Below are 23,260 nucleotides of genomic sequence, written 5' to 3'. Positions count from 1 at the left end.
CTTAAGAAGCAAGAATATTAGCACTACCTTGCAGAGAGGAAGTGCCTGGCCACTTTTTTGACCTCCTCTGCTCCTACCCTCATGTGCTGGCACCACCCTTTGTCTTTTCTGTTTGATGGGTGATCTAAGCCCTCTCACCCTCTTTCCCTCTTCTTCTCCTCCTACTTTGTCTTCCTTCTTGGCATAGCATCTCTGACTGCCTTTGGGAAAACGACCACACTTCCTAGCTCACCTTCCTCCCCCCAGGCAGGATTGTGGACTCCAGAGATGGTGAGGCCCTTGGTAGGGAGACACAATGCCTGAAGCTTTATACTGGTTGCTTCCTTTGAGTCCTTGATGGTTTCTTCAGGGAAGAAATCAACCTCAACATCTAACTTCTATTGGAAGGTGACTCCTCTGACTTCCAGTACACAGACCAGGGTTAAGTAAAACAAAGAACTGCTGGGCTAGGACAGCCAGGGGCAAGGAAAAAAGCCTTCTTCTGAGAGGAAGCAGGTAGATAGTCAAGTCCAGGGACATGAAGGAAAACAGGTCAACAAGCAGGGTGTTAAAAAGCTCATGCAGACGGATGAAGAAGAGTGACCTGGCAAGCAAGTTGGACCTAGTCACTTCTAGACTAGAGGTTGGAGGATGGAGACCTGGAAACAAAGAGGTAGCATAAAGGATCAGGCCATTCCCTATTAGATATAGAATCTGCTGCCAGTAGACACTAGATCTTAAAGTTGGGTAGGCATGGGGAGAATGTGACAATGGTCTTGGTCCCAGAAGAAGTCACAAACACCTCAGGGAAGGATTAGGATTTTGATGCTGGGTGTCAGGTTTCAGAATTATGGACTCTGTCACCCTGACCAAGGGCAATGCTGGCCACACACTCTGATGTGTGTGGGACTATGCAGCTAGGGGACTGCAAAGAGCAACAGGGCTTTGTGACTGTCAGTCCACACCCTTACTGTACAGTCTCTGTAACCTGTCGCAGCCAGGGTCTTGAGTGCATTTTCGCCTGTTCCCCAGAACAGAGGGTCACTGAAGCAGCCAATAGTCAGCAAAATGTTGTGCTTTACTGACTGGTGTGTTCTGTAATTGTGGACAGGAGAGTGCTTTCCAAGCCTGTTATCAGGCTCACTCTATGTTAGCTATTCAAGTCTTTGCTACTATTGTTGTGGCAGGAGAAAACCTGAGATGTTCATTTATATTTGTTCATGTCCTCTTGTCCCTATTCAAGAAAGCAGCAGGCTCTGGGCTTCCTGACTTGGGAGAAACTTCTGTTCCTAATTTTGTCTTCTCCAAGCTGCCAAATTTATGATGATTTCAGAGGCAGGGCACCTCTGAGGGAAAACAAGTAAAAATAGACAGTGCCTTTATTTTATCCAAGAGTGATTTGTAGTCCTAGGAAAGGGAGAAATGATTGTGGATTCTACAAAAGAGAAAATGTGTGCCCTGTTTCCTATAATCACATAAGGGAGAGGGCCTGGTTTCATGTAGGAAGTTTGTACATGCACATCAAAGGGGTCAGACTCTGGGTTGCTTGACCTGGAGGAAACAGAAGGACAGGAACAGCAGAACATCCATGAGTGACCCATGGACTGATGTCCTATAACTCATGAGGCATGCATCCAAGCTACCAAAGTAGCCTGGACCTTGACCACTCTGGAGTCTGGGGACATATTGGAGGAAGGGACGTAACCTCAATCATAAGTATGTTCAACTTTCTTTCCTCCTTGGCAGAGGATACTTACCAAGTCATACTTAACTTGATTTTAAGGAAAGAAAATTAGTTATGTTACTTTTATGAGCGCATACATCCCTGATGTATGTGTGTGCACACATGTTTCAAATGTCGTATCTTTACATAGTAATTGCTTTATGATCATATATTTCCTAAGGAAAACAGAAAAGAACGTTTTCCCAGCATCTATTATAGGCTGTTACTGTTTTCAAGGCATCACTAGGGAAATCATTCTGAAACCTCAGTTTCACCTATGAGTACCAGTGTCCCCTCTACATAGACAAGAAAACTGAGTTATATAATGGCTGAGTGGCCAGGGCATAAGGTTAACACCAGACTGAGACTTACACTAGGCCAGCCTCCCTCCGCCACATCGCTTGGCTGTCCTAGACGGCAGAGGTTGGATGTGGTGCTGCTTGTCCCTAGCAAGGTCAGGCCAGGCAGTGGTGGGCAGGCTTCATAACCATGAACTGTGATATAAAAGAGTTCTCTTGAGATTCCAGGATGTGTCAGATCTTCAGCAGGGCACTGCTGAGGGGCTGAGTCATCAAGGAGGACAAGGTTACATCCCAGAGATCTTCAGTGCCACCTAGGCCTGTTTTATTTTGAAATACAGCTGTCCTTTTTCCCTCCCCTCCATTTTTAAATCTCCCCATTGAGGAGGAAATTTCTATGGATGTGTAGGCATTGTCCAAAAGACAAGTGGTACAAAAAGACCTGACACATTTCTCTGAGCAGAGAATTATTCGAGGAGAGCACTGAATTATATCCTGGAATAGAATGGACTGTGGAGGCTGCAGCTATGCAGAGGTGGCTTGGTGTGGGTCAGCGGCATTTCAGATCTGTAGCATCTAATTGAAGCTTCATTGTGGCTAAGAGGAGCAGCTTCTCTGACTCCACCATTCTAGTGAAATTAAAAGGGAACAGGGAAGGGTGGGGAGAGAGATGGAAGAGATAGAGAGGGAATCTGTGCATTTAAATCAATGCCAGTGGGATGATTGGAAAGAAAACAGGCAAGTTCTTGACTCCATGCTGTAAGTGAGCATTCTGAAGGCTTGGGAAGATGAACACCTGTTCATCTAGGACTCAACTTCTTTGTGCAGTGAATGAGCTCTGTGTGAATCCTTATTTCTATCCCTTGATGAATCCGTAAGCACTCACAGATGTCTGCTGTCTTGCTATGGTCTGTCATTTTTTAAAAGAATTAGTTCTTAGGTAGAATGAGATACATTTGCTGTCTCTCTCCTTTGTTGCTGTCCCTCTCTCATTTCTTTCCTTCTCCCCTACAACTTTCCTTTTCCTCCTCTTCCTGTTGCACACATTTTTTGATCACCTGTGTGTACCTGTCACAAACATAGGCACAAAGGAGAGGGTGATGGTCAGACATGAAGCCCTGAAGCTGTAGATAGCAAGTCAAAGAAGGATGCTCAGGGCAGGCAGCATTTTAAGCAACTTGGAAGCTGAGTAACATGTCAAGAAGCAGAGGTTGCCTGATTGTGGTGGATGGTGTCATGGGGACACTCTTGATGAGAAACTGACCAAGACATTAAATTCAGGATGGGATCGTGTCTAGGTCATAGTGGCTGGAAAATGCATGATGTGCAAGGCGTATCTTAGACCAGTGGTAAAGGTGGTAGGCCAGACCGGACTCTGAGTGATTTGGAGCCTGGCTGTTCCCCTGACCACCTAGCCTTGTCAGAGCTTCCTGAGAGGGTGAGAATTATGACCAGCTCACACATCCACTTGTGGACTCACATGTGTCTGCATGTACATTACCACAAGGTGTTTGCTGACTGGATATTGCAGTTCCCATTAGGAGGTCAAAATAGCTGAGTGTCATCATTATTATAATTTCTTCCTAATTACTCTCTTGGTTGTACCAAAAATAAAGCCAGGATTGATCACATTTTCCTTTGCATCTTTGTGCACAATAAGAAATGCAATATAGAGATAAGCTGGTTGTTTTCATCCCATTTCCTCAGTCAGTTATGCAAAATCTGGCCATGGTTTTGCCCTTTCAGATTGTTAAGGGGGAATCCCTGAGAAGTAAGTGTCTGCTGCTCTCAGGGGAGTGCCTTTCCTCTGGCTTCTTTGTACCCTGCTTATGATGGTCAGCCCTTACGTTCAATGTTATAGCAAGATGTAACATGGAAGAACCCTTAAGAGTCGCTGGCTCCCTTCTGAATAGTGTTCTTTGAATGCTTATTAGAGTTACTTGATTATTAATATTGGGAGGACATGTACCTGTCAGTAAAGTCAAGGAGGTTGGTGGAAATCATCAAGACCTTAAAGCTAGGTAGAAGGTGAAAGTTCTAGCTTTCCTACTCCTGCCCTGGGGAAGTGTGTCCAGCTGTCTGAACCACTTCAGGACTTAATTTGCTCCTCTCATAAGAATGCATTATAAGGATAATATGAGCTAGACTGTGTAAAACATAGGAAAAATCCTCAGTAAAAGACAGTTAACAGTGTTAGCTGCAGAGGCAGAAATAAGGTAGTCTTTGATAAGACTAGAAGAATTTTGCACCCTCAGGACAGAGTTTGTAGGAGGCATGAGCACCTAATGATACTTTGCAAAGAAAACCCATGACCTCATAGCTGCTTGCAACAGCCCATGGGACCAGCTGGGTAGAACAGCAGCTCTGTGTCACAGTGATAGTGTTCTCTAGCCACAGTCACATTTATCCTTAGCTCCAGTGGCTGCCACTGCTTGGCTTTGGCTCAGAAAGCCTCCTCCTCCCCACAGCTATGTTCTGGAAATTAAGGCTCAACTACAGTTCCTGGAAACAGTCCTTAGTAGAGATAAGAGAATCCTAAGCTTCCCCTTGAGTCCTTTTCCTTTGCTCAGTCCATCAGCGGCCTCTGTTTGTATAGTTGGATTCCACCAACTCCCAGGTCAGTTCTCTGCATAGCTCCCTGGTCTCCAGTGCCCTGTTCTAGAGGTGTGTTCATTCATTCATGGTCTCTGAACCTTTCTGCTCCAAGAGCTGACAGATTCCAGGTTCCTTTGCAAACCAGAACTCTTTTTCCTTTCTGACTCTCTGCTCCTACTAAAAGCCTTCTCTGGTACTTCCTACCTGCTGGCCACCAGTGCACCTGAACTACTGAGAAAGCCTGGGTAATTCTTAAGGTGTTTATGAATGCCACTCCTCTATCTCAATTCAAATGACATCTTCTCCAGATATATTGTACATACATATTTATTTTAGGAGAAGGCTTAATCTTTCCCAAAGAAAACCCACTAACACAACTTCAGGCAAAATTAAAACTGAAAGGATTCTATTAATAATTGAGGTCCACGTCTTTCTTAAATTTTGGAGCCAAACTATATATTGATCCATTTGGAAAATAACTACTGTATGCCTGCTTTGTGTGAGCTTATGCATTTGCCAGATAGGGTAATGTACTTAATGAGAGTGGATTATGGTGATAAGGTCATATTGAAAATTTTTTAAAAATTAGAAGAAAATTTTTCTCTCTGTGTTTCATCTAATCATAATCCTTTCAGTCTTGAAACTAACCTTGGTCAAAACCTTAATATGTCTTTGCCAGCTATAAAAAAAATGATTGTAAAGTCTTTGAAAAACCTAGTAGGTATGTGGAATATCAAGTCTGAGCCTTTAAAATATTTTGTTCAAAATATGTTTAATGCGGTTGTGTGCCTGTCACATGCAGATGCAAACACAAGACAGAAATACAGGAAGGGAGGCTTAAAATGTATCAGAGAAGTGAGGAAAGATTTGCTCTCTGCAAAAGCAGATTCAAAGATTTGTAAGTGGCAATTGGGAGTCCAGCTATTGTTATTCTTAGAGTTGTAATGAGACGGCGCCAGGGTTGGGTGGGGGAATTCATGCTGACTTCCAATAATTCTTTCCCTTCTAAATGTTGTCTCACGATTGAGATTGAGGCTACTTAATATGATATTGTATAATAATGAGTTATCAAGCATCTCCATTTACTGACATCCCCTTTCTATGTAGCTGTGCAAATAATGTGCATTTCTACTTGACCAGTTCATTCAGGAGGACAACAGACCCCTCAGGGGAGGCATTTAACTTCCCTCTTGGGAAAGACTCCTGTGTGCAGTAATGGAAGGCAAGCTTGTCTCCTCTCCCTTTTTCCCTTTATCTCACACAATAGAGATTAATTAAGACCCTGTAGTCTTTTGCTTTAAACTCATAGTCTTCAAACTTTGAGAGACTCATACACTAAATGTTTCATTTTGTTGTGGTGGTTTTGATTTTTTTTTCGCTTTTATTCTTGGAGAAAGCAGGGCTGCTTGTTGAATTTTTTGAAGATCTCAAAGCAGGACCAGAATCCTGCCTGTCTTACATTTCTGAGTAAAGACCCACTCTTCACTGAGGGGAGGTGATGCAGACATCACAGGGAAGTTGTGCACATTTTCCTTTCTAGCTGATGTGCAGTGCCTGCTGCAGTTTCCAAAAACAGCCTACCAACCTAACAATATACCAATTTCAACAAAATCACTGTGGGCTTTCTGTGAACACACCCAACTATTGACACATTTTCCAAAGCAATGCTGTGTTTGTGCAACCAGGGAACATGTGATGTGCTAGACACAGTGAAGTCTGTGCACATAGGCGTGCTTGTCTATAGCATTCAATTTATCAAACTAAAATTGAGTGCCTATTTAGAGCCAGGCACACAGCCATGTGTTTTAGTGGATAAAGAAAAGAACTGCTCTATGCCCTTGAGAAATATAGAAGGTGACTAAGTATGAAGACAATCTGAAGATAAATGGATTATAGGACAAAGTGTAGCCATTGCCATGGAGAGGTACAACAAAAGTGTTGGTGAAAAAACATTATTTTTTAATAAGAAGCAGCAGATAAGATTGACACCAGCAAGATTCCACCATGGAAATATTTAAAATAACAATAACTAGAAATTGAATACAATAACTTTATAAAGTGTCGGAAAATAATTCAAGGTTACACAACCAAACAAATGCTCAGTCAAAAAGAAAAGAAAAGGATGTTTTATGTAATTTAAAATTTTATAGCATTTTCTGTGACCCCAGCAGACTGTGAGGGAGGTTGCTGTCCAGTACTTGTTTGCTGGAGATTGCTGAGAGGAATGAATTGGCAACATTCTAACTGGCCTTCAGGTCCGGAAAGAATGGTCCCTGTGTGGTCTAACTTGAGATTACAAAGCCAAAAGTAGACAGCGCCATGGAAAGCAGTCATCATGTCTCATGAAACTGCACAGGAAGCTGTCTGCAAACACCTGGAGCAAGAGTTAATTTATTGTGGAATGCAGTGGAATAGCTAAAGCCCTGAGAGAAGGCAGAAAGGAGAATCCTAGAGGAATCACGCCATTTAAAAACTGTCACGTATCTGCAGTAGTTGGAGCACACACCACCCACAGGCCTAGGGTGTATATACATAGGTGCAGAAGACCCCATCTTCTTGTCAGTCTGATGAGTTCATATCATATCTCTCCTGCATACACCCAGCCTGCAAAAGGTATGGCACATGGCTGTCATTCAAAGGACCAATTTTCAACAACAGATCATGAGTTATATAAATAAACAGGAATACTGGCCCATCAAGGAACCAAAATACATCCCTAGAAACAGTTCTTGAAGAAACATGCATGGACATGCTATGGTAGATAACACTTTAAAACAGCTGTCTTAAATTTCCTCAATGCCTAAAGGGAAACTTGAAGAACTGAAATTGGGAAAATTATATATGAACACAATGAGAATCTCAAAACAGAGATAAAATTTATTTTAAAAACCTGAAATTATGGAACCAAAAAAGTACAGTAACCAATTGAAAAATTCAAAAGTCTTTAAGAATAGACTCAGACAAACAGAAGAAATAACCAGAGAACTTGAAGGCCAGTGATTTTTAATTATTGTGTCTGAGAGGAAAAAGGAAAAATTACTTTAGAAAAGCGAAGAGAACCTCAGGAATGCATAGAACATCAACAAGCCAATCAACCTGTACTTTGTGGGAGTTCAAGAAAAGAGAGAAGGGAAGAGAGCTTTTTGGAAGATATATGGCAAAAAAGTCTTCCAAAATTTGAAGATAGAAATGAATATACAAATACAAGCAGCTCAATAAACTCCAAGTAGGATAAATTCAGAGAATTTTCCCATACTAACAAATATTATAATAAAATGTTGAAATTAAAGACAAAATGTTTAAAGCAGCAAAAAAAAGTGACTTGTCATATACTCTCCAAATACAAGGGAGTCTTTAATATCGTAGTCATTTCTGATGAGAAACTGTAGGCTATAGAGTGATGGGATGATGTATTTAAAGTAAGGAAACTATACACACACCCATATATATACTATCAATCATGAACTCGCGTCAAAAGCCTAACTTTATATTTATTTTTAGATATAAACAAAATCTAATACAATGAGAGAAATAAATTTTAGAGTAGATAAATGTAAAACCAAGAACCAAAGAACAGTATAAAATAAACAAAACCAAGAATTTGTTCTTTGAACAGGTCAAAAGTATTGACAAATATTTAGCTAGATTAACAATTAGAGATAATATTCAACTAAATTAAATTGAAGAGAAGATATTACTACTGCTATATTTATTAAAATAGAAGGAGTAATGTGGTACTTACACCCAATAGAGTACAACTTGCCATAAAGAAAGGTAAACTTCAGTCATTTGTAGAAAAATGGATGCACCTTGAGAATATAATGTAAAGTGAAATAAAGCAGACAGCCAAACTTAAATATCACATGGTTTCTCTTATATAAGAAACCCAAATTACAAATAAAGAGCAAAATAAAAGATAGATAATAGGAAGTAAGGAGATACATCTTTTTCAAATGGATAGGGGATCAGGACCTAGAGAACGAGGTGAGGAATTAAGATATATGATCTCCATGTACCAACCCCACAGTAGGAATATAAACATTATGTACTGCAAACATAGACTAATAAAAAAGACTGTGCTATGAATAATACACACAACCATATTGGTGACCTAGTTGACAAGGACAAATTCCTAGAAACATGCAACTAGCCTGAATAAAACTATATAGAAAATATATATAGACAAATAACTATTCAGGAGATTGAATTAGTGATGAAAACTTGTCAGCAAAGAAAAGCCAAAGATAGCTTCACTAGAGAATAGAATAGAAAGCTCAGAAATAACCTTTGCATGTCTGGTCAAGTGATTCCGTACCATATGATCCACCAATTCTACTTTTTTTTCCCCATGAGTAATTTGGCTTACATGCGTTCCAAGTATTTTAACTCAAAAATTTCAGAGTCCACACCCTTGGCTATTTATAATAAATAGAGCAAACTTTCTGAGTACAGTACAGATTATGGAGTCTTTTGAATTATATTTTCAAGGGCTGAACTTCAGGTGATGGCATTTATAGCACGCTTTGGAACACTAAAGGTTTTCAGTAGGCAAGTGATGAACATAGAAATTGGTCTGAGAAGACAACTTGGTAAATCAAAAATAAAATAAGTAGATAACAGGCAGGCTACAGTTGGGGACCTCAGTTTGGCAACAGACTGGAGTAAGGCATAAACCAAGATAAGGGGCAGGAATGGAGCATTTGTTCACTAAGCCGAATCAATTAGACTTAGGTACAAATTAGCTCAAAGGGGCAAAGCCTGGTGAGGCTAGCAATGACTGGGGTTTCTGAAACTAGGAGAGGCCAGAAAGTCAACAGTGTAAGGAGGAAGAAGGAAAGAGACTAGTCTGAAATGGTTGGACTTAATTGTCATAAATCTCCAGTGTCCTCTGGAATTTGAAGAATACATTTTAACAATGCATAAATAATCTAAAAGTAATAATATAGAAGCCCTGTGCTACCAAGGATGCTGAGCTTGTTAATAGGACAGAGGAACCTCCTAGCTGGGAGAGATTTTAGGTGTTCAGCAACCACAAGACTCCACCAGCCATTTGAGATCAGATAGCATTCTGGCTTGTGTCAGTCCTGAAAATTATTTTGAAATCCTTTAGCCGTATCCTATTACGTCCTTTTATATTTCATTCCAGTGGAAACTTGGAAATAATTATAAACAATAGCCAAGAACCTTCTAATCTTTTCTAGTATTTCTTTTATATGCAAAATAATCGATTGGGCGAAGTGGATTACATTTCAATATTCATTCAGGCTCCTTTTGTGATGACTTGTGACTTTTTATCTGCTTTTTAAATTATCTTGCCTATTTCAAAAACACAGTGCTGCTCTCTTATGTTTCTTTTTTGGTGCAAGACAATGTACAAAGGCTCATGGCATACAGTTCAAGGATATCTACTATCTAATTTAATATCCTTAGATAACTGACATTTTTAGGGAAATAAGCCTTTTGAAATTAATATGAGGTGAAATGATAGTGGAAAAAACATAGAAGTCAAACTAACTTGATTTTCAATACTGGTACTGACACTTAAGAGCTTTATGATGTTGGAAATTGAATTAAAACACTACATCTCAGTATCTTTGCCTGAAACACAGGAATAATACCTGTAGCTCAGGGTTATTAAAAGCTTGGAGTGTACATATATATGCTTGATACACTGTTAAGAAAAAAGCCTGATATTTTAAAAAAATGTATTTTGTTCTAGTACCAAAAGGCATGCTTAATGTTTTTGAAATTCCATTTGATAAATAAGAGGCATATTCAAAAGACTATATATTGGGTGATTTAATTCATATAAAAAGTCAAGGATAGATAAATAAGAGATAGAAAGGAGATCAGTGGTTGTTGAGGACAAGGGAGTGGAATGAGAAGTGGTTCTTTATGAATACAGGGATTCTTTTCTTCTCAGGATGATAAAAAATATCCTAAAATTAGACAGTGGTAATGGCTGCATCACTCTGTAAATTTACTAAAACTATTGAATTACATACACTCAACAGGTCAATTTTATCCTATGGTCATTATATCTCAATAAAATCATTTAAAAACAAAAGGGATGGCATTTCTATTTACTGACCTGAATAACCTAAATAAAATAATTAATGGCTATGAACAGTGTGAAACATTATTTTTACCTGGCAATCAGGAGGGGCAGTTAGTCCCCTATATTTTTTGTTTGTAAATATTTTTATTATGTTTGTATATTAGTCAGTTTTGCTGGTAATAGACAACTCCTGAAATCACAGTGACTCATAATAATTTTTTCTTATGTGTATTAGCTGTTGGCATCTTTTCAGATCTGTGAGAGAGAGAAGACTGAACCAGACACATTAGATCTGAAATCTTCTTTACAGAGGCAGCACATTTCCTAGCTGTTCAGAGGTCATCAGCTAAAGCAATAGGATGGTCAGTCATAGAGGCGATGGAAGAAAACACGCCCTCCTTCTGGAGAAAAAGGGGGCTGTGAATATCTGTAACCAGTAATGCAATCAGAGTGTCTGACCCTGTTGGGAGAAGATGTGCCTAACATCCTCACTCTAGCTTAATCTTCCTTCAGTGTCTCTCATCCCTCCTGCTTGCTTACTGCCCACATATATTCGTCTTCCTGTTTCCATACTGCAATTTATAGTAAATCAGGTTTTCTCCTGCTATAAAACAAACAAAAAAACAAAACAGAAAAACTTCCAATGAGTTTGGAGATATTCATAGTTACCTTCTTGTCCCTTCCATTCCTAGTACTGTGAACTTCACAGTTATCACCATTCTGATGGCTCTCTATGGCAGTGTTTAGAACTACACCTTTGCCCAGTGCCTGTTTCTGCTGGTATCCTCTCCATTTTTAAAGCCAAGTACATAAAATGTAATTATTTACAAGGTCTATGTAAGGAATAAGAAGTACTCTGCTGACAAATAATCCATATGTAGAATTTTACAAAAGCCTTAGGCAAATATAAATGTATAACACCTGAATTTATTAGAGCACTATTTTTAGCTATCATTGTGCCTTTGAGCATTAAGAATGCTTAGTAGGAAGGCTTCCATATTGTGCAGGACCTTCCCTTCCTAGGCCAAGGTCATTATTCCTCAATAGCCTGATAGCAGTACTGATCCTATGAGCAACTCTGAATTTCCAGTTTGTATTTTGTGCTCTGGGTCTGGAAAGAGTGTTAATAGGTATTCTGGATTAAACAAAATTAATTTTAAAATGTTCAAATGATCTGAATAGATATTTCTCAAAAAGAAGAAAATAATGAACTACAAGTATATGAGGTAATGTCCAAAAATCACTAATCATAAGTAAAATGCAAATTAAAACCAGAATGACATGTCATTTCACTCTAGTTTGAGTGGGTATTATAAAACCACAAAAACTTGCAAATCCTGGTGAGGATGCAGAGAAAGGAAAATATACATTCTTTTTTTAAAGAAAGGTTCTCTCCTTGTTATCAGTGATTTCCCAAAAGAATTGCATCTTGGGTTAAAAAAGTAGAGGCAGCACTAATTGCTTAAGGTCATATCATGGCAAATGACCTCTGTCCACCAAGCACTTGAGCACACTGGTGGACATCAACATTGTGTGCATTGTACTCAATTTGCCTATTAACACTTAGGCACAAACAGTGCCTCATAGTTTAGAAGTAGGAGCAAATCCTGCCTTTTAACTTCTATGAATACTTCCAAGAAAATTAAATATTATATGCATTAGATTTTAATTCGCTTTTCATATGCAGAGACCATCTGGAAGTGTAATTATAGTTTAAACTTTTGATCTCCAGGGCCTACCAATTTAAATTTTTTAAAAAATGTATTTGAGTCTGTGAACAGACATGCTGTTTTTTTGTAATGACTTATTTGGTTTACAATCAAACAATGTAATGATTTGAAACAGGATCACATACCTGCCCATTCCCACCTGGATTGACACTTAGAATATTAGTAGTTTGGGTTTTTTATGAGTGTCCAAAACCCTGATTTCTCTTCTGAGTTTAGAGAAAGAAATCTCTGTATCAGTCACAGTGGATAAAAAGCTGAGTTTCTGAGTCAATTTCAGATCATTCTAAATCCAGTATATACCACCACATTTTGTCACCATGTCCTTGGCCCAATTATTTAAACTCAATGATCCTCAGTTTTATTATGTGTAAAATGGGGATTATCATAGTTTAGTTCCATGGTTTGTTTGGAAGATTAAAGCATATGAGATATACAAAGAGTTCAGCAGAGTATATGTCCACATCAATACTTATTAACATTTTTTGCTGTCATTATTATTACTTTAAATTGTAGCAGTTGCTTATGCTTTTGTTGCCATTATCAGATCCTTGCCTGTTTTCTCCTTCAATAGTCCATCCTTGGCATTGCTGTCATGTGCGAATTCCCAGTTTTCATTTGACCTGATTTGCTCTGCTTCCTATTGGTGGTCTCTTCAGAGCTGAAGGTTGCAGTGGTTGCCTTATGAAATGCTTCTGTGCAAAGCCAGACTTTGTCATGAGGGCTGCATTCCTGGTGGAGTCTCAGTGGTGGCGGAGGATATAGTTGGTCTCGAGAATATTTCAGATGTTTGCACAGCTGGGATTCCTACAATCCAAGCTCTCTAAGGAGAGTGGTAATGTCTTGTCTTGGTTTCTATACCCAGCTTTGATATTTATGATGCTGCCAGGTTTTCCACTATTGACTTTAGCTCCTTTCAGTGATAATCATCTGAATAAAATGCAAATAGTTATCAGTTTACATACTTATAAAATGGAAATCCTTTGGAGTGTATCCTACACTCCTTAGCATCCTTAGGTTGTTTCCTGAAATCAGCTGCAACGCTTGTCCATTATGACCCAGCATACAACTGTTCCCACTATAATTCTGCTCTATCCAAACATTCTTATGAGCCTCTAATACATTAAGTGAATGCAAAGATGGGCCAATTTTTAGATAAACAAGGCAGAGAAGGCATCCTTAAAGGAATTGCCTATTTATAATTTATAAAACACCCTTACCCAAATTGATAATGATGTATGTTTGAATAATTCAAGAAACAGGATGTCAATAGCTTTTAGCACTAGGTACCCAGAGAGATTCTTCTTTTGAATATTAATTTGACTAATTTGAGATATTAGAGCTTTATTATGGTAAGCACATAAGCAAAGAAAGTAGTAGAATTCTTGAAGGGTAATTTAATCAGAAATAGGGACATCTATTATTTCTTTAAAATGCACCAATGATCCTAACGTTTATCAGAAATGTTCTATGACTGACAAAGAGCAAGACAGCCCAAGCAGGACATAAATGGAGTAAAATAAAGCATTGGAAATAATTCTGGAAAGAATCAATACCAAGTTACTTTCCTATCATGTATAGTATAGCATAGGAACAAATTTATAACATAGAAACTCATAATTTGAATTCTTTAATTCGTAACACACCAAAATACAGGCCAATAAAACAACAAAAAAGATGAGTGGAATTACAGTAAATTAAACAGATCCTGGACAGAAACAAATATTTAACAGTGTGAAAAGACAACATGTGGAATGGGAAAAATATTTGTAAACCATATATCTGATAAGGGACTAGTATCTAAAACATATTAAAAAGTTGATAGTTATACTTCAATAGCAAAGAACTTGAGCATACATTTCTCCAAAGACATACAAATAGTCCGCAGGTTTATGAAAAGATGTATTTTTTATTCATTTGCCAGGGAAACAATTTCGGTTATTTCTATCTCTTGGCTATTGTAAATAATGCAATGAAAATAGAAGTACAAATATCTCCTAAAATTGATTTCAATTCTTTCCTTTTTTTTTAATTTTTGAGAAACTCCCATACTTTTTTCCACAGACAATTTTGCTTTCCCCCATTATTGCACAAGCATTCTGATTTCTCCACATTCCATCTAACATTTGTTATGTTCTGTTGTTTGTGCTGTTATTGTTTTTTTATTTGATTTTAGAGACCATACTAGCAGATGTGATGATACACATCATTATACTATTATTTGCATTTCCCTAGTGTTCAGTGATACAGAACATCTTTTTGGGGGGAAATCGGGGACATAATAATTGTGAACCTATTTTTGGTTTTCTATTCCATGAGAATAGCCACTTGGTAATTTCAAGCCTATGGTAGATCAGGGTTATTTCAAATTCATCAATGTGTGACAAACCATAAGACAGACTAGGAAAGAAGCTTGTCCAGGTCTTGACCACCTTATACATGTTTATATGTGATACATACAATTTCATTTCACCTTCTTAGCCATCTGCCACAGGTATATTACTGCAGACATGCATTACTTAGCAACAAGCACTCCTTCTGAGAAATGGATCCTTGGGTGATTTCTTCATTTTGTGAACACCAGAGACTATACTTATACAAATGGCATAGTCCAGTACACACTTAAGATATATATCCTATTTATCTGTTGTTCTTTAGGGGCATGATGAACAAAACAATATGAAGTTGCCAGACCTGGTGAGCACAAGGCTGTAATCCCAGTACTGGGTGGCTGAGGCAAAAGGAGCACAAGTTAGAGCCCAGAGACTCACGTGCCAAACTCATTGCTAAGAATGAATCAGTAACATACCACAGTCTCACAAGGCAGCCTGGAGATAAGGTATTACAAACAAGGAATGGAACTTGGGTTCATTTATGAAAGAGCAGAGGTAAAGTTAATTGCATAAAAGACACCCATTAGAGAAGTTTGCACTTTTTATCTAAGACACGATTGAACAAATAAAGAAAAACATGTAGCATTTATTGTGCACCCAGTGTATGCCAGATACTATTTTGTACAATTTACTGTTAAGATGGTATTAGGTGATTACCAAACTTCAGTGAAAAATGGAATTGTTTTCCTATTTCAGGATGAAGATGCTAAGGCCCAAAATGTTTCTTATTCAACACTATATATTTTCTAGGTAAGAAACCTGGGATATGAAACTTATCTTTGCACCTTTGCAAAGTTCAGTGCTACCTTCCTACATAAATGCTACCCAAAGCCATTTTTAAGCTCCCCTCTGGGAGGGTAGACGAACAGAAGCAATAAAAATTGTCTGAGGTAATAAAACTATTAAGGAACAGAAGCAGGTTTTACACTGTCTACCTGATTTCAAAACTCTTTTGGATGATTTCCATTTCTATATTCATGTGTTGTTAGTTCTCATGAAAATGAAAGTGTCACTTGACCCAAACTTCCACATCTGCTATCACCTGGATCTTTGTCCCAGCACAGCAGAACCCTTCAAAAGATCTGTCTATCCATGTGGAAACCAATTCATCTACTTTCACTCTCATAACTTTTTTTTCAATTTGGCCCTAACCCAGACCATTACATAGAAGTCATCCTGATTCCATACTGCACAATACCGTGATGAGTTTCCAGTCCTTGGATCTTGCCCTCCAGAGTAAACTGACTTCCCTTGACTCCCAGTGCCACATGCAGTCTCTCAATTTTCCTCCTACCTCACTGGCCTGCCTCTTACTACTAAAGTTCTTAACATGGAATCATCTCAATCCTTGATGTTTCTCATAGTCTTGGTGGATTTATTCCAGATTCATGGCTCTAATTCCACCTGAATTTCAACAACTTCCCAAATTAGAGCTTTATCTCAGACCTCTTTTCCAACTCAAGACTTGTATTTCTGAATGTCTACTTTTTATCTCTACTTGTATATTTAACATTTCAGATACTTGATTCCTACTGTTTTTCCAAAGCCATCTTTACATGTTTATCCCATCTCAACAGTATACCCATTTCACATCATCATGACTTCTGTCATCTGGGTCCATACCACTAGCATCACTTGTCTGGATTATTTAAAATAAGTAATAAAATGTTTACATGTTTAACTGGTTTTCCTGCTTGAAATGTGGTTTGTTAGTCTACTTTCAACATGTGTTTGCAATTTTCTGCTTCTGATCTCTTGTCTTCTCCAGGCCAGCATCACAGGTCAGCTCTAGGATTTTGGCTCTAGAAGTTTTCTGCAGCTGAGTACCCTTTCCCAGATAACATCTTTACTAAATACGTCATTTCCTTCAAGTCTTTACTCATATTTTCTAACTTCCAAGATCTCTAGCCTGAGTAGTCTTGACACTGAAAACTTCCACCCCTCACTGTGTGCCTGTTGCTGCTTGTTTCTTCCCATGTTTTTTTATTTGTTTGTTTTAATTTTCAGATGACAGATGAGGTTGTTTACTTGTTTAGTATGATTATTATTTGTTGTTTGACTTTCTTAACTAGAATATAAGGGCAGAGATTTGGTCCTTTTCCACTAGCTACCTTAACTTTGCACAAACTTAAGGTTGTTCTCTGAAGTATCTAAGGGTCCAAATCAGCTTTTCCTCACAATCTCAGCTATCTAGCTAGATTCATTTTCTACCTACTAGTCATAGGTTCATGCAAATTTATTTCAGGGTGCATACAAATCTCCAAGCAGTTCAATGATATTGATCTTTGCTGCCATTTTATGAGTTGGTTAGTGATTGACTCCCAGCAGACCCTGAATCAGCATTTGCTTGTATGCCCTCTGGTTTATAATTAAGGGGAATAATGTCCTTTAGCTCTGCTTTTGAAAAATGCAGAAGCATTCTACTTTCTCATATAACACTTATCTGTACTGTCTTTTATTTGGTTAAAAGAAGGAAGATTTTTTCTCATTGGAATATCAAGGAAGAATGAGAATCATTCATAAATGTTTCCTTCAACTCTACTCTAATTGGCCTGAGATTAATGTCTAGTTATGATAGCAAAGCCTAGCCCTTCTAGGACACTTTGAACACTGTATTTCAATAATTTGATCTTCATGGACAGTGAATTTATCTGTCACACTCAGTTGTCCTTTCACTCTGTGAATTGACTGTCATTTACCCATATCAAACTCCATTTGTCCATCATTGTAAAAAGTCTTGATAATTTCCAACTGCTCACAGAGCTGGGTGTGAAGGTTGATATGGATCATCTATTCTTTCCAGAATGACAAGTAGCTTTACATGGCAATCCTCACATTTTATCTTAATTTCTTGGCAAATGTTAATTTAATTTTCTGCTAAATGATTTCAATCTCATGCAGAACCAAAGTGAACCAAGTAACTATCTCGGAAGTATTCTCTGTAATGTCAGAATAATTCTTCCATTTAAATGAATATTATGTAGCATGTAGTAGTGATTTTTAAAAAATCATCAACATTATCATTAATGTCACTGTGAACCTCTGAGAAGTGTCAAATTTGAATTTCCTAGTAGACTCTGATACAGTGGGAAATAAATGCTACTGTGGTTATATAAATTTATTTCTTCAAAGGAGATTAAGTAGAAAACCAACACAGACTGAGTGCATCTTGGAACCAGATAATCTTGGATATTCTCAAGTCCAATCACAACAGAGTTTGCAAGTAAGATAACTCAATGCTCAGAAAGGGGAGAGAAATGTATAAATTCACACTGTATCATATTGGTCAGAGATCAGCTCTGAACTTTGGTCTTTTGACTGACTGAAATAAAACTCTGAAAGTATATTCAGATTTTGGTGAGTATTTGCAGAAGGACAGTTATTTGAGATTGATATCTTTGGCAATTTAGCTAAAAGGTCAGTGTTCTCTCTTAATTTAAACACCAGTTTCACCTTCCTATTTCATGGACAGGATTGATCCCTTTTGTAAATTTAATCCCAGGACCCATGTAAAACGAAGTTGACTTTGTATTCAGTTTCAGACTATTAACTTTTTCCCCAGCGATGACCACTGATGGGTGATCTCAGAGTCACCAGCAGGGCTTTGGATTTCTGTGGCTTCAGCATTCTCTAAGCTTAAGAGCAGACTCTGGAATAAAGTCCTAAATGTACTGCCAGGTACTTGTGTGTGGATATGATAAAACATCTGATGTTTCACACTTCTAAATGGAAAAGAATATTATATTTTTATCTTCTGCTGACTTTTTCCTCTCCTCTGAACAATTAGCAGATATACTCATGAGTAAGAAATTCCAAATCTAGTCTTCCTTCCCAAAACATTTATTATAAGCTTTGAAATGATGCAACATGTGATAAAATATAATTATAATTTTATTCCACAGTAGACTTGAGGTTGTGTGTGTGTGAATTTGTGTGTGAAAGAATCAAACATTAGCAATAAGTAATTTAATTTTTCCTTAATGTACCAGAAAACTTTAGAAAAATGTATCATTTGTTGTGCAAATATGTGTATGAAGAAAAAGCATTGATATCCCTGTTTTACATTAAATCCATCCCTCAGGCATTCCTGTTCTTTCTAAACCCCACATCCCACTTTTAAATGAAATAACTGAAGTTTATTATGTCTTTTGTTAATAATCAATATCTATTTGATGACTGAATATCAAACTCTAACTGCAAATCACCTCCACCATTTACTGAGTGAGAAATTGAATGAATTGCTTTTTGTGCAATCCAAAATAATGGTCATCTAAGAACTTAGCAAGTATGAGTTTTGCTATGATAAACGCATATTAGACCTGAGATGGGCTGATCACTGCTCTTTCTTAATAAGAATTTTGAACAACTGTAGTCCTAAGGCTCTTCCTCTTATGGTTCTTAAATTAACCTTTTAGGATCATAAATCATAAGCACTTGAGTTTTCAGAATGGGAAAATCCAAGACTGGATTTTAATTTCACATTTTAAGGCTCAGCAAAGAGAACTTTGCCATACTTGATCTTGTATTCTTTGTCTCATATACATTTCCCTTCTATTTCTTTCTAGCTCTTTCTTCCCTTATACTTGCCCAAACAGGTCTCAGATATTAAAAGTCCGTGTGAGAAGAGACATATCTGAATTTCGCACCTCCTGACATTTTCTGATACAATCTGGGAATATTGGTCATGTCTACTGGATGATCAAAATTTTGTGGAACATCTTTTACTAAATTACAAATCTAAACAGGGTAGGGATCTTGGAAGGAATCTCAAGCAAGTGAAGAGCCTGATGGTATAGCTGAATCAACCTCCTTTCACATCCGTGTCTGGCCACTTCTGGCTGGCTGGCTGGATCTACCCTCGACGAGTCCAGGGTTTCAGCGAAAAGGAGAACATGCCAAGTGACGGCATCCTGCTGCATTGCCTTTGGAGAAAATGAGAACAAAAATACTTTCAGTGAGTTCTTGTCTAAAAAATGCAGGACTCTTTTGAAAGCTGTAGGGGACCATTGATAAGATTTTACTTTCTTTCTTCATTAGACTTTCCATATATTAAAGTATATAGAGAAGAGCAGAGCTGTGTAGAATACAGATGCAAATGTGGTTCTCTGACAAGATGCCCACATGGATAAAATGTTGATATTGGCATAATGCATATGATTTATGTAATATATTCAGACTTACTCTGAGATTAAAGAAAATGTTAAGGGGACTGATATGTTCAAACAATTTCAGGCTTACAGAATGGTTGTTAGAGATAATATTTAGGGATGAATAAAAGGTGAGAGAAAAAGTAATTGACCTCCAGTAAACAGCATTCAGTGTCAGCCGAAGGCAATGCAACAAGGTCACCATTCATATTCCATAAGCCTAGTAACAACAGCACTGCAATCTGCATGGCTACCTTGGGTGTGTGATGATTTTCTATTTCTGAGGCAGCCTGTCTTTATGTAAGGTATCCATCTCTTTCTATTTAGAAGTTATTAGCATTCATTTTTTAAAAGAAAAAAGTAACAATAACTACTGCTCATATCCCAGAACTTTCTATTCACATAATTACTTCCTCCCAGTCTTTATTTTTATAGGGTTTATTTAACATATTTCAGAACATACTATCTATCTCCTTATGTCCTGTTTTGTTCTCTTTACATATGCCCATGCAAGCATAGCTCATTTAAATGGTCCTTTCCCAAATGTTTACACTCAGTACCAAACCAAATACCAAAGTGTACTTGCCTTTTCCTCCCCTTATTGCATATTTAGGTTATTTTCACACCTCCCCCATTAAACATATACTGGAATGAAAATTTTGTGCATAATCTACTTCTGTATTTCAGATTGGAGTCAGAGGATTGATGCCCACAAACAAAGTTAGAGACCCCAAGGGTTTGGATCTTTTCCTTTCATAAAGAGTTTAAAAAATACATGGTTCCAAATCACAAACCAAGCAGGCTACTTCTATTTTCCATTTAAAATCTAAATTTGTGAAAGTTTTTTTTCCTTACTTCTGCTTTTTTATTTTAAACCAGGCAAGATTACCTCAACAAATCACATATGTATCTTAAGAATTTACTTCAATGTTACTCACACAAACCCTTCATCCTCTACCTCCACACTAACAGGAAGAATAACTTCAGGATACAATAAAGATCACCCTCCCCTGGATTTTATCACAATTGAGGTTTAAGAACAATGAATTTCCTTAATGGAAACCAAAATATGAGTTTCTCCTCTCATGCTTTCTGGTGTTTGCCCTTGCCAAGAACATCAATTTCTGCCACAAAAATGGAAATAGGAGCTGCAGTTATGTGCCCCTTTCCAGCCATGCACATCACTGTTTCCTACCAGCTTTTTGAATGAAGGGTGAGCTCAACCCTTGTAATGTATCTGGATGATGAGGACTGTGATTAAGACCTGCGATTTTAGACTATTCCAGAAAGGCCTCACTAATAATTAAGAGTTTTAATATAAATACTTGATGGAAAGCAACAAAAATTATGAAAGAGTAAATATGAAGACATAAAATATAATTTGAGGAAACAACACAGTGAGCTTTACTCTAAATGCATTATTCATTCATCCTAATAATTAATGTTATTAACAATGTCAGAGTATCAAAAAACTTAATGACAAAAATAAAAGCCAAATAATCCATTTTAAAAATTGTCAAAATATATAGATAGGCATTTCTCAAAAGACAGAAATGTTCAAAACATACAAGAAAAAATTGCTCAACATTAAAGATCATTAGAAAAATGCACATGAAAATCATAATTACATACAACTTAAGTGTGGGTAGAGTGGCTACTATCGAAAAGGCAAAAGATGAAAACTGTTGATGATGGAGAAAGGAGACCTGTTACACCCTGGTTGTATGCAAATTAGTGGAGCCATTATGTAAAACAGTATGGAGCTTCCTCACATATTCTTGCTTCATGTCAGTGAAAAAGCATCGAGGCTGAAGAAATAAAAGTTCTGCATGTGGAGTGAGGATAGCTGTTCCAAGGCTGCAAATGAATCCAGAATCAATGACATTCTAAATATGATTAGGAAATGAAAAAAAAATCCTCTTCTTAAATTCAGAAAGTATTTTTGTACCTTTGGAATAGGTATCTTCTTTCCACAAGTAGAATTAATATCATTTATTCACATTGAATATTTTCTTCTTTTACATGGATCAATAAATTCATAACAGTAATCATTTTCTAATTATGGACTCTTTATATACCCAGCTCTGTTCTGCTCTTTTTCTTTCATACAAATGTTAAAGCAACTCCATGAATTATGAAGCCTCCCCAATTTTCACCAGAACAAATTATCTCAGTAAATTCATTAAGTTGTATGATGTCACTTAGGAAATTTAAAAAACATTAAAAATGACTTAAAAGTATCCTCTTTGAGATGGGGTAAGTGGAGTTATACTAACTATAAATTAACTTAATATGTTCACTGAGAAATTACGTTTTCAAATTAACTTCTGAATACCACTAGATATTATAAAAATTATTTTTAAAATTCCCAAACAGGACATATAAACAAAATTTCATCAAATAAGCCTGCTAATTCTTTCACAAGTTACAGGCAAATAAAACATAACATTCTGAATAAATGAGTTCAGTGTAAACATAGGTTTCTCATAATATGTGAGTTTTCTGGTTTTGTAGTAAATTATCAACTGTTTGGAATAATCTTTTGTATCAATACTTCTTTTTTCAATAGACAAACATACAAATTCACACCAACAGTGAGTATTTCTATAGTTCTCTTATGTGTAGAGTTTATCATTAGATTGTAATGTTTGTACATTTCAGTTAATGTAAATGAGTACCAAAGTTTCTCTATGCTTTGTAGGCTGTGGAAAATAATTAGAAGGTAAAGTTTTATAAACTGTAATTCATGTTCAAAAATCTAGGGCTTACCATTATACTCCTTTTATCATTACCATTTCCCAGTAATTACAAAAGTATGAGAAATAAAAATATGATTTATAAGAATAAGCCCAGCTTGGTGACACACACCTATTATCCTAATACATTGGGAGACTGAGGTAGGAGGACCAAAATTCCAGCCTTGGCAAGTTAGTAATTTAGTGAAATCCTGCCTCAAAATAACACAAAAGCCCTGGGTTCAATGCCCGGTACCATAAATAAATAAATAAATAAATAAATAAATAAATAAATAAATAAAAAATAAGCTCAAGAAAGTATTTTAAAAACCTACTGTATATTCTTTGAAAAAAGTTTAAAACTTGTCAGGAAGCAGTCTTATTCCACTGATATGATGATCTGTTTGAGAATTGTTCTTCAGTTTTCAAAAGTGAAGCTATTTAAAAAACATGGATTCATTTTAATTTATATCCTTTCAAGGAGGCATTACCTGCATTATTTTCTGACAATGATGACAATTGATTTCTTTTTACCACATCAACTAATGTCTAGCACATTTTGAGCAAGTTAGATTTTGCCACATTTCCTGTATTTGTAAGGTTT

The 23,260-nt window shown here is 37.0% G+C and overlaps 1 protein-coding gene across 9 annotated transcripts in view; it reads left to right on the top strand.

Annotated features, from left to right (window-relative positions):
- The window catches only part of Nrg3 (neuregulin 3), a 1,056,615-nt gene that overhangs the window by 527,609 nt on the left and 505,746 nt on the right, over positions 1-23,260 (top strand). The gene's annotated exons all lie outside the window — the stretch shown is intronic.

This window comes from Heterocephalus glaber, unplaced genomic scaffold, assembly GCF_053883595.1.
Source record: "Heterocephalus glaber isolate CG9 unplaced genomic scaffold, H.glaber_assembly_v1.0 deba00001755, whole genome shotgun sequence".
In the NCBI taxonomy this organism is placed as follows: Eukaryota; Metazoa; Chordata; class Mammalia; order Rodentia; family Bathyergidae; genus Heterocephalus; species Heterocephalus glaber.
The sequence above is the reverse complement of the archived record's forward strand: the minus strand, read 5'-3'. Positions and strand labels throughout refer to the sequence as shown.